Below are 17,203 nucleotides of genomic sequence, written 5' to 3'. Positions count from 1 at the left end.
CTTTATCTTTGTCTCCTGTTAATTTGTCTATTGCTTTATCTTTAAACTTTATGTATTACCTTAAGTGTGCTTAAACTCCGTTGTATTTTTTAATTCAATCTCATAGTCTTGTTCTTATAATGAGAAAATTCAGTTCGTTCACATGTAGCATTATCTTATAAATTTGACTTTGTTGCTTCTATGTTAATTAAATATTTCTTACATATTGAATTTTCCCTTTTTCTCAACTGACTAGGTTGTTTCATTCTATTTTACCCTTGTAAATGTGAAAGCAAAACTATAGTTTACTATTTTATTAATGTTTATTCTCTGTTTTCTATTTGTATAATCAGGTGCATATTTCGATATCATCTTTAGAAAAAAGAGTCAGGTGTTTTCCCCACTCTAATGCACTTTTATCTATATGAAAATACTTTACTTTCTTTTTTTCCAACACCCCTTTCCCACTACAATAATATTAGCTCAGAGAAATACAATGGGTTGTTCAAAAATTTCATGAAAAATGGGTATTATGAAAAAACTATGCCCAAATATAAAAAAATTTGCATCGATATAAACTCATACTAACTTGTTCTAACATGTTCAAAGAGGATCTAGTTTGAGGCAACAAGCAGGATAAAACATTGGTTTGAAAAGAGCCCCTATCATAGCAACGTGAATCCTACAAAAATTGACAGGAACAAACATCACATTTATAGTGAAGAGTGAGTGGAAGAATGGTGAAATCACTGATGCCAATGAAAAGCTTCCGGGGACAATATTCCAAAGACATCAGCAGTTTAAAAATGGTAACTCATTTTAAGAAGGGATATGGTAATGTTAAATACAAAGCCCACAGTGGCAGACCATCCATATCAACCTGTGAGGAAAAAATTAATCTTGACTATGACCTAATTGAAAAGAACTGACAACAGCACAAACAATAGCCACCACCATAGACTTCCTAATTGATTTAGCTTACATAATTCCTCATGAAAAGTTAAAGATGAGCAAAGTTTCCACTCAATGAGTGCCAAAACTGTGTCACCTAGAAAAGTTACAAAAAACAGGAGAGATATCTATGGGAATTTTAAACAACTGAGATAGAGATTATGAAGAATTTATTCAAAGAATTGTAACAGGAGATGAAACATGGCTTTACCAGTGCAATCCTGAAGACAATGCATAATCAAAGCAATGGCTACCAAGAGGTGGAAGTAGTCCAGTCAAAAAAGGGGACATGTCAAGAGCAAAGATGATAACAGCATTTTAGGAAGCTCAAGGTACTTTGCTTGTTGACTTTGTGGAGGGACAAAGAATGATAACATCTGGTTCTTATGAGAGTGTTTTGAAAAAGTTAGCTAAAGCTGTAGCAGAAAAAATACCCAGAGAGTCCTTCTGCACCATCACAATGTTCTTGCTCATTCCTCTCTGATCAAACATGGCAATTGTGCAGAAGTTTTTTTTTTTTTTTTTTTTTTTTTGAGACAGAGTCTCGCTCTGTCACCCAGGCTGGAGTGCAGTGGCCGGATCTCAGCTCACTACAAGCTCTGCCTCCCAGGTTTACGCCATTCTCCTGCCTCAGCCTCCCAAATAGCTGGGACTACAGGTGCCCGCCACCTCGCCCGGCTAGTTTTTTGTATTTTTAGTAGAGACGGGGTTTCACCGTGTTAGCCAGGCTGGTCTCGATCTCCTGACCTCGTGATCCGCCCGTCTCGGCCTCCCAAAGTGCTGGGATTACAGGCTTGAGCCACCGTGCCCGGCCTGTGCAGAAGTTTTAACAGGAAATTAAAATTTGAATAAAAAATATAAGTTCCTAACATGGTATAATTTTCCCCCTTTTAATATATATCCTAGCATCTTTAATAGTCAGTTTAAAATGTGTGTAAAATATGTGAATGTCAGTGAAATAATAAAACACACAAAATATTATACTAAAAATGAGACCCCCTGATAAATAACTCAGTGAAATATTAATGTAATCTTTATAAGAGAGTTCCAGTGAGGCAGCTGCTATGGCTGCACACCAGTCCACGTTTCCCTCTCCATACCGCATCTTCCCCCAGCCCACAACAAATCTCCACATCACTTTGCTGACAAGTGTTTGCATGGGCAAGCTTTGCTTTACTTGCCCTGCCAGTATGCAGAAGTTCAGTATGCCTCAACTCTACTGACTGCCATTGCAGAGTGAGCCTTGGTGGGCACAGAGCCAGCAAGCCCATCCCCTGCTAGTGCCCAGCCCTTGCACTAACACACTGTGCAGAATACACGGGATCCTCCCACACCCTGAGCAATCACTACCACTTGGAGAGCACAGAGAAGGCATTCAGATATGTGCCAGCCAGCACACTGCCCCATGCCAACACAACCTTCAGTGCAATACAGCACATGGTCTTCAGCAGAGAATTCTGACTCGTCCCAAGCTGTCTGGCCTCTGCCACTGTGGTGAACACCCACAGGAAAGCAGGCATCCCTGCATCCGCTAGCATTCTGCTTCATCTGCCACACTTCAGTCCCCCCAGCACAGTGGACTCCAAACCTTGAGGAGTCAAAGAACGAAGGCCCAATGCAAGTGCCCCAGAGTTAGAGCACACAGTTGAGAGTTGGGAGCTGAGTGTTGGTCCCCTAAAATCTCACAGAAACTAAGCCAGTTAGCTGAATCCATCTTATACCACAATCAAACCCTCAAGGTCATCAGATAGGATAAAAGGAACTAAAAACTCATCCAAAGGTCAGCAGCCTCAATGATTAAAGGTAGATAAGCCCACAAAGATGAGAAATAAACAGCACAAAAATGTTGAAAACTTAAAAAGCCAGAGTACCATCTTTTTTCCAAATGAAAGCATCACCTCTCCAGCAAGGTTTGGAACTGGGCTTAGGCTGAGATGGCTGAAATGACAGAAATAGAATTCAGAATATAGTTAGGAACAAGGTTCATTCAGCTATAGGAGCATGTTGAACCCCAATGCAAGGATGCTAAAAATCATTATAAAACATTATAGGAGCTGACCAACAAAGTAGCCAGTAGAGAGAAGAAAATGACCAAATATATACAGCTGAAAAACACACTACAAAATTTCATAATGCAATCCATAAGCATTCATATCACAATAGATGAAGAGGTTAAAAGAATCTTAGAGGCAGCTAGAGAGAAAGGTCAAGTCACCTACAAAAGGAATCTCATCAGACTAACAGTGGACATTTCAACTGAAATCCTACAAACCAGAAGAGATTGGGGCCAATATTCAATATTCTTAAAGAAAAAAAATCCAACTCAGAATTTCATATCTGGTCAAACTAAGCTTCAAAAGTGAAGGAAAAGTAAGATCCTTTTCAACAAGCAAGTGCTGAGGAAATTTGTCACCACCACATCTGCCTTACAAAAGCTCCTGAAGGAAGTTCTAAATATGAAAAAGAAAGACCATTGTCAGTCATTATAAAAACACACTAAGGAACACAAATCAGTGACACTATAAAGCCACCATGTGAACAATTATGCAAAATAACTAGGTAACATCATAATGACCTAATGAAAAGACACAAAGTGGCAAACAGGATGAAGAACCAAGACCCATTGGTATGCTGCCTTCAAGAGAACCATCTCACATGCAACAATACACATAAGTTTAAAACAAAGGGATGTAGAAAAACATACCAACCAAAAGAAAAATAAAAAAGCAAGGGTTACAATAATAGTTTTTGAAAAAATAGACTTTAAACTAACAAAGATCAAAAAAGACAAAGAAGGGCATTAAACAAGGATAAAGGGTTCAATTCAACAAGAAGATCTAACTGTCCTAAATATATATGTACCCAACACAGAAACACCAAAAATCACAAAGTAAGTTCTTAAAGACCTTCAAAGAGAAGTAGACTTGCAAATATTAATAGTGGGAGATTTTAGCATGCCACTGACAATATTAGATCACTGAGACAGAAAATTAACAAAGATATTCAGGACCTGAACTTAGCTCTGGATCAAGTGGACCTGACAGATAGCTACAGAACTCCCCAACCAAAAACAACTGAATATACTTTCTTCTCATCACCACATAACACATACACAAAAATCAATCATATTATTGGAAGGAAAACATTCCTCAGCAAATGCAAAAGAATTAAAATAATAAGAGTCTCTTGGACCCACAGCACAATCAAATTAGAAATCATGACTAAGAAACTCACTCAAAACTATACAATTACATGGAAATTGAATAACCTGCTCCTGAATGACTTTTGGGCAAATAATGACATTAAAACAGAAATAATGAAGTTTTTTGAAACTAAAGACAACAAAGATACAAGATACCAGAATCTCTGAGACACAGCTAAGGCAGTGTTAAGAGGGAAATTTATAGCACTAAATGCTCACATCACAAAGTTAAAAAGATCTCAAATCAACAACTTAATATCACAACTAAAAGTACTAGAGAATTAAGAGCAAACAAATCCCAAAGTTTTCAAAAGACAAGAAATAACCAAAACCAGAGCTGAACCAATGGAGATTGAAACATGAAAAGCCATTCAAAAGGTTACCAAACTCAGAAGCTATTTAAAAAAAAAAAAAAAGAAATCAATGAAATAGACCACTAGGTAGACTAATAAATAAAAAAAAGAGAAGATTCAAACAAATGCAATCAGAAATGACAAGGGAGTTGTATCAGTGGTAATATCCACTGATCCTACAGAAACACAAACAACCATCAGAGAATACTATGAACACCTCTATGCATATAAACTAGAAAATCTAGAAGAAATTGGTAAATTCCTGGAGAAATACACCTACCACCACCCAAGACTGAACCAGGAAAGAATTGAATCTCTGAACAGAACAACAATGAGCTCTGAAATTGAGGCAGTAATACATAGCCTACTAACAAATAAAAGCCCAGGACCCGATGAATTTACAGCTGAATTCTACAAGATGTACCAAGAAGAGCTGGTACCATACCCACAGAAAGTATTTCAAAAATTTGAAGTAGAGGGACTCCTCCCTAACTCATTATGTGAGGCCAGCATCATCCTGATACCAAAACCTGGCAGAGGCACAACAAAAAAAGAAAACTTCATGCAAATATCCTTGATGAACATTGATGCAAAAATCCTCAGCAAACTACCTGCAAACCAGATCCAGCAGCCCATCAAAGTTTATCTATCATGATCATCCCTGGGATGATCCCAAGTTTCATCCCTGGGATACAAGTTTGGTTCCACATATACAAATCAATAAATGTGACTCATCACATAAAGCAAACTAAAGAAAAAATCCCACATGATTATCTCCATAGATGAAGAAAAGACTTTCCATAAAATACAACATTCATTCATACCTAGTCTCAATAAGTGAGGTATTAAAGAAACATACCTCAAAATAATAAGAGCCATCTATGACAAACCCACAGCCCACATCATACTAACAGGGCAAAAGCTGGAAGCATTTCCCTTGAAAACCAGCACAAGACAACGATGCCCTCTCTGACCACTCCTATTCAACACAGTATTGGAAGTCCTGGCCAGTGCAATCAGGCAATATAAAGAAATAAAGGCATCCAAACAAGAAAAGAGGAAGTCAAACTAGCCCTGTTTGCAGACAACAGGATTCTATATCTAGAAAACCTGACAGTCTCAACAAAAATGTTTCTTAAGCTGACAAAAAATTTCATCAAAGTCTCAGGATGCAAAATCAATGTGAAAAATTCACTAGCTTTCCTATACACCAACAACAGTCAAGCTGAGAGACGAATCAGTAATATACTCCCATTCCTAATTGCCAAAGAAAAAATAAAACGCCTAGCAATACGGCTAACTAGGGAGGTGAAAAATCTCTACAAGGGTAACTACACAGTGCTGCTCAAACAAATCAGAGATGACACAAACAAATGAAAAAACATTTTATGCTCATGGATAGGAAGATTCAATATCAAGAATATGGCCATATTGCCCAAAGCAATTTATAGTTTCAATGCTATTCCTATTAAACTAACATTCAGATTCTTCGCAGAGCTAGAAAAAACTATTTTAAAATTCATATAGAGTGAAAAAAAAAAGCCTGAATATCTAGGGCAATGCCAAGCAAGAAGAACAAAGTTAGAGACATCATGCTACCTGGCTTCAAACTATACTACAGGGCTACAGTAACTAAAACGGCATAGTACTGGTACAAAAACAGACACCATGAACAATGGAACAGAATAGAGAACCCAGAAATAAGACCACACACTACAACCATCTGACCTTTGACAAACATGACAAAAACAAGCAATAGGGAAAAGGATCCCTATTCAATAAATGGTGCTGGGATAACTGGCTAGCCATATGTAGAAGATTGAAACTGGACCTCTTCCTTACATCATACACAAAAATCAACTCAAGATGAATTGAAAACTTAAATGTAAAACCTAGAAGACAACCTAAGCAATACCATCCTGGACATCAGAATGGCAAAGATTTCATGACAAAGACACCAAAACAATAGCAAAAAAAAAAAAAAAAAGCAAAAATTGACAAGTTGGATCTAATTAAACTTAAGAGCTTTCACAGAGCAAAAAAGAAACTATTAAACAGACAATCTACAGAATGGGAAAAAAATTTGCAAACTATGTGTCTGACAACGGTCTAATATTCAGCATCTATAACGAACTTAAACAAATTTACAAGAAGTAAAAAAACAAACAAACAAAAAAAAACCTCAATGAAAAGTGGGCAAAGGACATGAACAGATGCTTTTCAAAAGAAGACATACATGACGCCAAAAAGCATATGTGAAAAAGCTCAACACTACAGATCATTAGAGAAATGCACCTCAAAATCATAATGAGATACCATCTCACACCAGTCAGAATGTCTGTTAGTAAAAAGTTAAAACAAAAAAACAAACAAAAAAAATGCCAGTGTGGTTGCAGAGAAAAAGGAACATTATACACTGTTGGTGAGAGTTCAAATTATTTCAACCATTGTAGAAAACAGTATAGCAATTCCTCAAAGAGCTAAAAGCAGAACTACTATTTGATCCAGCAACCCCATTACTGGGTACATACCCAGATAAATAGAAATTATTCTACCATAAAGATACATGCACACAAATGTTCACTGAAGCACTCCTCACAATAGCAGAATCAACCTAATACCTATCAAAGGCAGATTGTATAATCAAAATGTGGTATGTATATACCATGGAATACTAAGCAGCCATTAAAAAAGAATGAGATCATGTCTTTCATGGGAACATGGATGGAGCTGGAGGCTATTATCCTTAGCAAACTAATGCAGGATCAAAAAAATCAAACACTGCATGTTTTCACTTATAAGTAGGAACTAAATGATAAGAAGGGTGGAAGGGTGGAAGGATGGAAGGGTGGAAAGGGTGGAAAGAGGGAGAGGAGCAGAAAAGATGACTACTGGGTGCTGGGCTCGATACCCGAATGATGAAATAATATGCACAACAAACTCCCATGACACATTTACCTATGTAACAAACCTTCACATATACCCCCAAACCTAAAATAAAAGTTAAAAAGGAAAGGTAAAAAAGAATAGCAGAAAATCAGACTGCTTGGTTTTGAGTAGAGTAGATTATATTTATATTCATAAAAGTGAGTCTCCAACCTGTGGTCAAAATACAAAGCAGTTTAGGCAAAACAATCAAGTGTTGCTTAGAAATTTTCTGTGAGTCTTCAAGAAGATCAAAGATAAAACATGAACATGATAATTTGCTGCAGATAAGAAATATTTATCAAGTATTTTCTCCCCTACTTACCAAACACAGATAATTGATTTCAGTACAGATGTGGTTCTTGACATTGCCCAAACTTCAAACTCTTAATTATGTAGGAAAATTGAGCCTAAAAAATAAAACAAAAAACATGTGCAAACTAAATGTCAAATGTAGAGGAAAAGCCTGTTTTATTTTAAAAAAAAAAAAAAAAAAAAGGTGTATCTTATCTTATAAAAAAAGAAGCTTACAAATTGATCCATATAACATTTCCTTATAAATATAAAAAGAGTAAAATCATTGCCTGTAGTTTTTCCCTTAGTTGTTCAAGTCTGAATCTGACAGATGTGGATTAAATGTGTCTATTCTGTTTACCAAAACAGACTTTTAAAATTGCTAGGATATACCAATAGATATTCATTCATATTATTACCATTCCATCACAGTATATGGTGATTTTTTTTAACTGTCATTTGCATCTTGAAACTCTCTTCAATTTTTTTTTCACTTGTACTGATACTACTTTAGTAATGGAATATGCATTAGTGGTTTTAAACTCAATACTTAGTAAATTAATTCCCAGTTGTCTTCATAAATACTCCAGAGTATTAGGAAGTTGCAGGCCACATAAGCTGTAAAATATTATTAGGATTATCTAGTGAAATATCTACTCTTTATGATATTTTACAGAATTATTTAATGTCACTTAATGCTTCCTGATGGCATCTTTATAGAGGATTGCTACTACAAAAGGAATTTTAAAATATAGAAAAAAGCAGGAATATTTCAATTTTCTGTGGTAGGCACCAAATAGATGACTTACAGCTATTTTTCAAGAAATATCTGAAAGTGTGCTCAACTTTCATCCCTTACTACATACTCTCAAAATATTGCACAAAAACTTCTCCATTATTCAAAAAGAGAAGTGTGTGTATGTGGGTGTGTGTATGTGTGTGTGTAAGTGAGCTAGATTATGAAAACTGAGAGAGAGAGAGAGAGAGAGAGAGAGAAAGTGGAGCCATAGAAATCAGAAGAAAATGAAAAGAGAAAAATAAAAGAGATGTTAAACGAAAAAATAAAACACCGTGTCCACTGAATTTTTGTAGAAATGTTAAAGTCAAAGCACATTGAACCAAAAAAGACATTTCATTGTCTCTAATTCATCTGTATGGTGCATTTTATTTGTAATTCCTGGCAGAAGTCAGAATTTATCATCAAATCACCCAAACAATGGCCCAAAATTACTTTTTATCCTGTCTTGAATTTCAAAATTCTACAAGTAACTTTTAACTTGAGTCCTTTTAGGGCCCCCAAAATAACATACATTACTTATATTATTGAAAAAGAAAAGATTTGGTGTGAATCAAAAAGAAAACATGTAAAAAAGAGGGCAAAGAATGTAAAATGTACAGCTTGCCACTACTGTTGGGCCTGTTCATCCTTCCACTGGGTCAGTGACCTCGAGCCTCATGACTGTCAAGTAAAACGGTCTGAGTGACACCTGTTTTCCCAGAACCCCTGACCCTTGCTCAGCCAGTACTCCTGATATGCCCTCAAGAAGTGCACAGTAATGAAGTCAAGGAAATGGGCAGTTGCCAGGGGAGTTTTGCCATGCTTTTGACTAGCCATTTATATGTAATCTCTCACCTCATTTGTAAGGAAGAGAAAAGCATTTTTTAAATTTGAAGAGCAGTATTGACTCATTTAAAAAGCTTTAGATTGGGTTTCTGAAAAAGCATTCAGAATTTCGTACCTCAATTTTGATACATATCCCAGAAGGAACCAGTGAAGCAGTTTTTTCTCATTGGCTTTATAAATCTGCATAAAAACTTTAAAGGTCAATAATATAGAAAGTTTCTGAACTCTATCTAAAGGAAGTTAAAGAATATTCCTTCCTAAGTTAAAACATATATGAAATAATGAGATGCTGTTACTGGATCATTTGATTTGCTCCAATCTTTTTATTTACTTTTCTCAGAATCATCTTTGCAACACCCAACCAGGCTGTGAATATGGCATATGGATTTAGTTCTTATGATGGCTAAACTACAAGATAACATGCTATTTTTGTTATTTTGGTCATATAGATATGAATTTAGGGCCTGCACGCGGCTTACGTAAGGTGCATGACATAATTTAAATCTCTAATTAGTATTTAAAAAGTGCCTTTTCAAAAAAAGTGGCTTCTCTCCCAGGAAAGCAGTAGTTTGAAAATAAATCACAATATTTTTATGTCAAGCAACTGCCCCAAAACTATGAATAAAGAAGAGAATTGGAAATGGAAAAACTAGAAAAATGCCACAAAGAAATCTAAGTCATCTAAGAAAATCTAAGTCATCTAAGAAAATCTCTTCTCTAGATCCATAATATTGCCACAGGATAAAGAGCCCCTCCCCACATATTAAGGGCTAAAATAGAATCAAAACAGGCTGGAGTACAAAGGCCAGCATTGGATAGTTCTCTGGCCATGGACCCAGATCATCAGGCAGTACTCCCATCTTTAATAGCCAGCTTGAATTGCAAGACCTCAAATGTGTTCAGGAAAGCCCAACACCTGCCTCTCTGGGCAATGAGAAAGTCTGACTTAGGGAAAGACACACAAAAAGAAACCAGTACAAAAAGAAATAGCAGGCTCACGATTGATGCTTCATTGGGAAAATGAGCCAAGGAAGATTTCTATAGAGCGGAGCACCAAGTAAAGAGTGTGAACTCTTCCACTACCATCAATCACCAGAGAGCAGTTCTGTGTTTTCATGGTATCTGCTGCTCAATAAGAGTCACAGTGGCAGCAAATTTACAAAAAGACCAAACTGGAGAAAAGAAGGCAGTGATGGCAAAATATCACAGCAGACATCATAATCAAGAAAAAAAAAAGTTTTCAATTTAGAAATTACATGAAAAGAGATGCAGAGGGATAGGATGCACTATGAAACCAAGATGCTCTTAGAAATAACCACCATGAGGTTATTTTTATAAAGAAAAAAGAAAAGGGCCAGGGTTTTGCTTTTAATTGCACATACTAGTACACTAGTAAAAGAAACAGTTTAAAATGAACTATAATTCTTTTTAAATATTTTAAAATGTGCCTTAGACAACTTTTGAAAACCCATGTACAGTATCATTTTTGTCTTTTTTCCCAAGATAAAAGCTTTTGTCAAATGAATCAAGCGACTTTAACATTTTTATGTGTTTGCCACAGACATTCTAGTTCTGGGAATTTATCTTAAAGTTTCTCAAAAAATACAGATTGTGGCACAAAGATGTTCTTCACAATATTTATAACTCATTCATTCATTCAACAAAATTTTTGGAAAATATTCAACGGTCCAGGCAATGTATCTGCTGTTTGGGAAAACAAACAAACAAACAAACAAAATGAAATGCCATTGAAAGAGTAATAGTTAATGATGATACAGGCATATGATGAGCTATTAAAATGATGTTTATGGAATGTTTAAAGACTTGGAAAAATGCTAATGATCTAATATTGAGTGAAAATGTACCTATAAAATAGCACTTACTATAATATCTGAAATGTTAAAAATGCATTAAAATGAAGAAATACTCCAAAATAGCAACAGTAGTTGACTTTAGGTATTAGAATGATGAATGCTCTCTTCCCCTGCATTGCTTTTGACAAAGAACATGTATTAATTTAATTATAATTAATAGATATTCAGATTTTGGTAAGCTAGAAATATCCGAACCTGACCCAACTGGCCATCTGATCAGAATTTTACTCTCTAGGTGTAAGAACTTGACTGAGTCTGAAAGAATGCAAGATATTCAGAGGCTTTTACAGATATGCCTCCCTGGAAGAAACAATAGTTGATTCTGTGGATTGCTTCTACCCTTCTTTCATATTCTTAAAATGCTTTGTATTGCTAAGCATGGCAAGCAGATATGATTAAGACTTTATGTTAATATTCAAAAGTAGATTTGATATGTTTCTTATTATATAAATTGTACTGATGTATAATCTACATACAATTAAATGCACCAATTTTAAGTGTACAGTTTGATGAATTCTGACAAATATATACATGAATGGAACCACAATTCCAATAAAATTGCAGAATATTTCCATGGTCCCTAAAAGTGCCCTAGCTTTGTGCTGCTTTGCAGGTAATCGTTAGTCCTATTCCTGGCATCAAACAACTACTGATCTGCTTTCTGTCAATATAGATTAGATTTACCTTCTAGAATTTCACATTCATGGAATCACATAAAATATACTCTTTTTTATACCTGATGTATTTCACTCAGCTCAAAGTTTTTGAGATCTACCCATGTTGCTGCATGTGTCAGTCTGGGATGCCATTATAGACACTTTAGAATGGCTGAAAACTAAAAGATGTATGAAATCAAGTGTTGATGGGGAAACATAGGAACTCGAGTGCATTGCCAGTGGGAATATGAGATGGCGTAGCCACTTCAGCAAACAATTTGGAATTTTTAATAAAGTTATACATACACTTGCCACATAACCCAGCAATTCCATACCTAGATATTTATTTAAGAGGAATGAAAACATATGTCCACAAAGACATGTATATGAATAACAATGGCAGCTGAACTAGAAGCATAACATTTATAACAGACATAATTGAAACAACTTAATGTCTATCAATAATTGAATGAATAAATAATTACATATATATACAGTGGAATATAACTCAATAAAATGTTGACATCTTAAGCATATTTTTTAAAACTATGCTTACAAAATTTAGTTTAATCAAAATGTGTTATCCTGAGAAAAAGACTCCAACAATGGGAAAATCATATAGATTTACTTATATACATACTATTACTTAGTAAAGTATTACAAACAAAAACATTATTTATTTTTAAATAAGCTCCAATCAGGGTTTAAATTAATAAAGTCAGTGTTCTCAATTCAAAAGTACATTTGTTTATTATTTATTTTTAAAATGAATAAAATGTTTTATAACATTTGCCATATTATTTGGGGAAGATATTAAACTTGTTAAAACATCAGGAAACAGAAATAAATAGTTATTACATGAAATTTATATGTTTTAAAATAAGTCCCAAACTCCTGCTGTGTAGTCTTCTACCAAGCTCTGGTGAAAACCTTATTTTTCTTCAAATGAAAAACTCCAAAAGTCAGAAATGAAATTGTTTCATTTTTCTTTCATTTGAAAATCAAGTACTGAACACAGAATTAGACATGGTCCCTGCTCAGTGGGTTTCACAATCTACAATGCTAGCCTGATTTTCTTTCTGCCAAAACTCTATATAAGAGCACACACTTGATAGGAACTTGTTTACTATTGCTAAGATATACTTTTGTGCCCAGATATAGTACTGAAAGAAAGTTCACAGTCCTTTGAAAGACAAGGGCCTTGGGCATGCTGGCAGGCCAGGCACAATAACATACACTTGTATCAAATAAAGGAGAGTTCTGTGTCAAGAACAGAATCCTAATAATGACTTGTCTTTTTCTAGTTTACTACTTAAGAAAGCTTGACAGAAACAAAGAGCCAACTTTACTTCTATATGTGCAAGTTTATGGTCTAGCACAGTACTTAGAATATAGTAAAATATTTGTTAGATTGGTAGAGCAAATTATAAATATGTATTTGAAATAAAACATTCTGTCAATAATAAACTTAACGTTCAGTTGTAGTCTGAACTTATAAAATGATTAAAATTTAAGATAAACCCCAAAATAAAATAAAATTTCACATGATTTTCACATCTCCGCTAAATTTTTGGCCATTATGAAGTTTTCTCTCCCTATTTTCCTGAAATTGTTTTCAACCAGTGAAGTGATTCTTGGCTCATACATATGAGGCAATGTAATATACAGTAAAAATATACTTGTTCACATTAAGGGGAAACATAAGCAATTTCACATATTAAAGACCTACCTATATATTAAAGACCTGCCTATCATAAATACTGAACTAAACAGGTTTATTCATCCACTCAACAAATATTGTTTAGGTGGCTACTATGTGTCAGACATTGTTTTTGTGCTGATGGACATAGCAGTGAACAATTCAGAAATGCCTTTCAGACTATGGATCTTTCATTCTAGTGGAAGGTGTATCAAATTGGGGAAGCAGAAAAAGAAGAGAACTAATAAACAAATTTTTATGTAACATTATGTCCAGTTACAAACCTAGTTTCATTCATTCTCAGCACAAGCTTGCAAGCTGGCTATTTTTTAAATTAGGAAAGTGCAAACAAGAGATGTCATCTAACTTGTCCTAAAGTCATGCTATAGTATAGTAGTAATATAACCCAGGTCCTTCAGACTGGGAATTCCTTGCTGTTTCCACTTATTTACATTAGGGAAAATAATTCAAAAATGATTCCTAAGTTCACAAATTCAAATAAAGAAGGAAGAAAATGGAAGGAGGGAGGGAAAAGTCTTTAGAAGTAAATGCTTATTTCTGTGTAGAAGCCATGAGCATGTGCATTGTGTACCTCCCTTTATGGATATGGATAAAACAACTAACTGAGGGCCCCAGCTGTTGTGCTATGAAATCTACTGTGGCATTTGCACTGATCCCTCCAGCTGCTCTCAGCCACTGATGAAGCACAGCAGGGATATTAAGTGATTCCCATTCCTGGGAGACGTGGGACTCCTCTAATAGCCGACTTTAGCTAGAGGAATTCCTGAGCAGCATCATTGTCAAGGGCATTTCCCTCCCTGTCTTTTTGTTTGTTTGTTTTTTGACACAGAATCTCGCTCTGTCACCCAGGTGGGAGTGCCGTGGCATGAACACAGTTCACTACAGTCTCCACCTCCTGGGGTCAGGTGATCTTCCCACCTTAGTTCTCTCAGTAGCTGGTATTGCAGACATGTGCCATTATGTCCAGCTAGTTTTTTTCGTATTTTTTTGTAAAGACAGGATTTCGCTATGTTGCCCAGGCTGGTCTCGAACCCCTGAGCTCAAAATACTTGCCCGCATTTAACTCCCAAAGTTCTGGGGTTACAAGTATGAGCCACCAGGCCTGGCCCTCCCTTTGTCTTTCACTCACACTGTGGTCTAAAGGTGCCCCTAGCCTTACCAGGTCCCCTCTCCATTTTGTCTCACAGAGCTGTCTAATATAATACTTGCATCTTTAATCCCATCTTGGGTTACCTTCTTTTTTTTTATTTTTAATTATACTTCAAGTTATAGGGTACATGTGCACGTGCAGGTTTGTTACATATGTATACATGTGCCATGTTGGTGTACTGCACCCATTAACTCACCATTTATATTAGGTATATCTCCTAATGCTATCCCTTCCCACTCCCCCCTCCCCACAAGAGAACCCAGTGTGTGATGTTCCCCTTCCTGTGTCCAAGTGATCTCATTGTTCAATTCCCACCTATGAGTGAGAACATGTGGTATTTGGTTTTCTGTTCTTGCAATAGTTTGCTGAGAATGATGGTTTCCAGCTGCATCCATGTCCCCACAAAGGACACGAACTCATCCTTTTTTATGGCTGCATAGTATTCCATGGTGTACATGTGCCACATTTTCTTAATCCAGTCTGTCACTAATGGACATTTCGGTTGATTCCAAGTCTTTGCTATTGTGAATAGTGCCACAATAAACATACGTGTGCATGTGTCTTTACAGCAGCATGACTTATAATCCTTTGGGTATATCCCCAGCAATGGGATGGCAGGGTCAAATGGTATTTCTAGTTCTAGATCCTTGAGGAATCGCCACACTGTTTTCCACAATGGTTGAACTAGTTTACAGTCCCACCAACAGTGTAAAAGTGTTCCTATTTCTCCACATCCTCTCCAGCACCTGTTGTTTCCTGATTTTTTAATGATTGCCATTCTAACTGGTGTGAGATGGTATCTCATTGTGGTTTTGGCAAGTGGCAATGAGTGACTCTAGCAAATGAACAGTAAGACAAGGATTTGGGACTGGTTAATCCACTACCAGGCAGGTGAAGAAGATACCATCCTGGTTAGTATGGGGCAGAAGGGTAGTACTTGGCACAATATGGTGGCTCAATTGCTGAAGATTTTGCCCATGGTGACCTGGGAAAATGTCCTGATGGAGAAACTGCTAAGGCAGGGGTAATAATTTTGACATTTAAAAAACAGGTGGGAAACAATGTCTACAAATCAGAGTGAGATGTCCTTCAGAAGGACAATGAGAGATGCAGGGTTGTTAACAAGGACTTTATAGTTAAGTGTGTGAATCAGAGAGTCTCAGTTGTACCTTATAAAGAGGCCCTTATCACCTGTAGTGGAAGGGTAAACACAATTAAGTGATAGGCTGAAGATTATTGTCAGAGGCACAGAGCTCCAGAAATGCTTGAATGCTTAGCTAAGACAGATTTGTTATATGAACATGAGGGCTCTGATGGGGAAAATCTATGGTCTTGAAAAATAGGACAGGAAAATCTGAGCGGATGACCCTGAGAATGCTGGCTATTCAAACTGCTGGTTGCCCATGGAGCCTCAGGTTTGCAAAGGAATCTCTCCTTCTTAGTGAGAGCTAGTGCTTCTACTGGTCAGGAAGATTAGGTTATCCTCATAAGGTAACAGGTACCTGCCCCTAGAAGCGGTCCCCACCTCCTTTTCTGCTTGCCAGGTCACTAATTAAGGTTAAATCCAAGCATAACCCAGCTGGGTATATGCTAGGGCTGATAATATAGGAAAGAGACTACACTCAAAAATTTGCAACACTTGCTGTCATGTACTGACAAGAGCAAATAGGGGAACCCCTTGAATTAAATTTTGAGGGTGTTTGATCAAGGAGACCAGAATTTTTTTTAAAAAAATTACATTATTATGGGTACATAACACTTGTGTGTGTATATATATATATGTATGTACATATTATATTTTGATATAAGAGTACAATTTAAATGATCAACTCAGGGTAATTGAGATATCCATTACCTCAAGCATTTATCCTTTCTTTGTTAGGAATATTCCAATTCCATTCTTTTAGTAATTTTCAATATACAATAAATATATTGTTAGCTATAGATTTCCTATAGTGTGTGGGTGGGAGGAGTTAGAGAGGGGGTGGTTAATACCACATGCTCTCACTCACAAGTGGGAGTTGAACAATGAGAACACATGGGCACAGACAGGGGACATCACACACCAGGGCCTGTTGCAGGGTGGGAGGCAAGGGGAGGGAGAGCATTAGGACAAATACCTAAGGCACGCAGGGCTTGAAACCTAGATGACCAGTTGATAGGTGCAGCAAACCACCATGACACATGTATACCTATGTAACAAACCTGCACATTCTGCACATGTATCCCAGAAATTAAAGTAAAATAAAAAATTTAAAAAAAGAGGGGATGGTTAATGGGTACAAAAATACAGTTAGATAGAAGGAATAAGACAACACTAGTGACAAGAGCAAATAGGGGAACTCCTTGACTTGGGTTATCTTATTCCTTCTATCTAACTATATTTTTGTACCCATTAATCATCCCCACTTTCCCCCACCCACACACTACTCTTTCTTGCCACTGGTAATGATCATTCTACTCTCCATCTCTATG

At 36.2% G+C, this 17,203-nt stretch overlaps 1 long non-coding RNA gene across 1 annotated transcript in view; it reads right to left on the bottom strand.

Moving 5' to 3' along the window:
- The window catches only part of LOC126952173 (uncharacterized), a 444,665-nt gene that overhangs the window by 15,046 nt on the left and 412,416 nt on the right, over positions 1-17,203 (bottom strand). The window contains exon 7 of the long non-coding RNA XR_007724814.1: positions 7,736-7,820. This is a non-coding gene — a long non-coding RNA (uncharacterized LOC126952173). The remainder of the gene's footprint in view (positions 1-7,735; positions 7,821-17,203) is intronic.

Source organism: Macaca thibetana, chromosome 4, assembly GCF_024542745.1.
Source record: "Macaca thibetana thibetana isolate TM-01 chromosome 4, ASM2454274v1, whole genome shotgun sequence".
Classification (NCBI taxonomy): domain Eukaryota; kingdom Metazoa; phylum Chordata; class Mammalia; order Primates; family Cercopithecidae; genus Macaca; species Macaca thibetana.
This window is presented reverse-complemented; position numbering and strand designations above follow the sequence as displayed.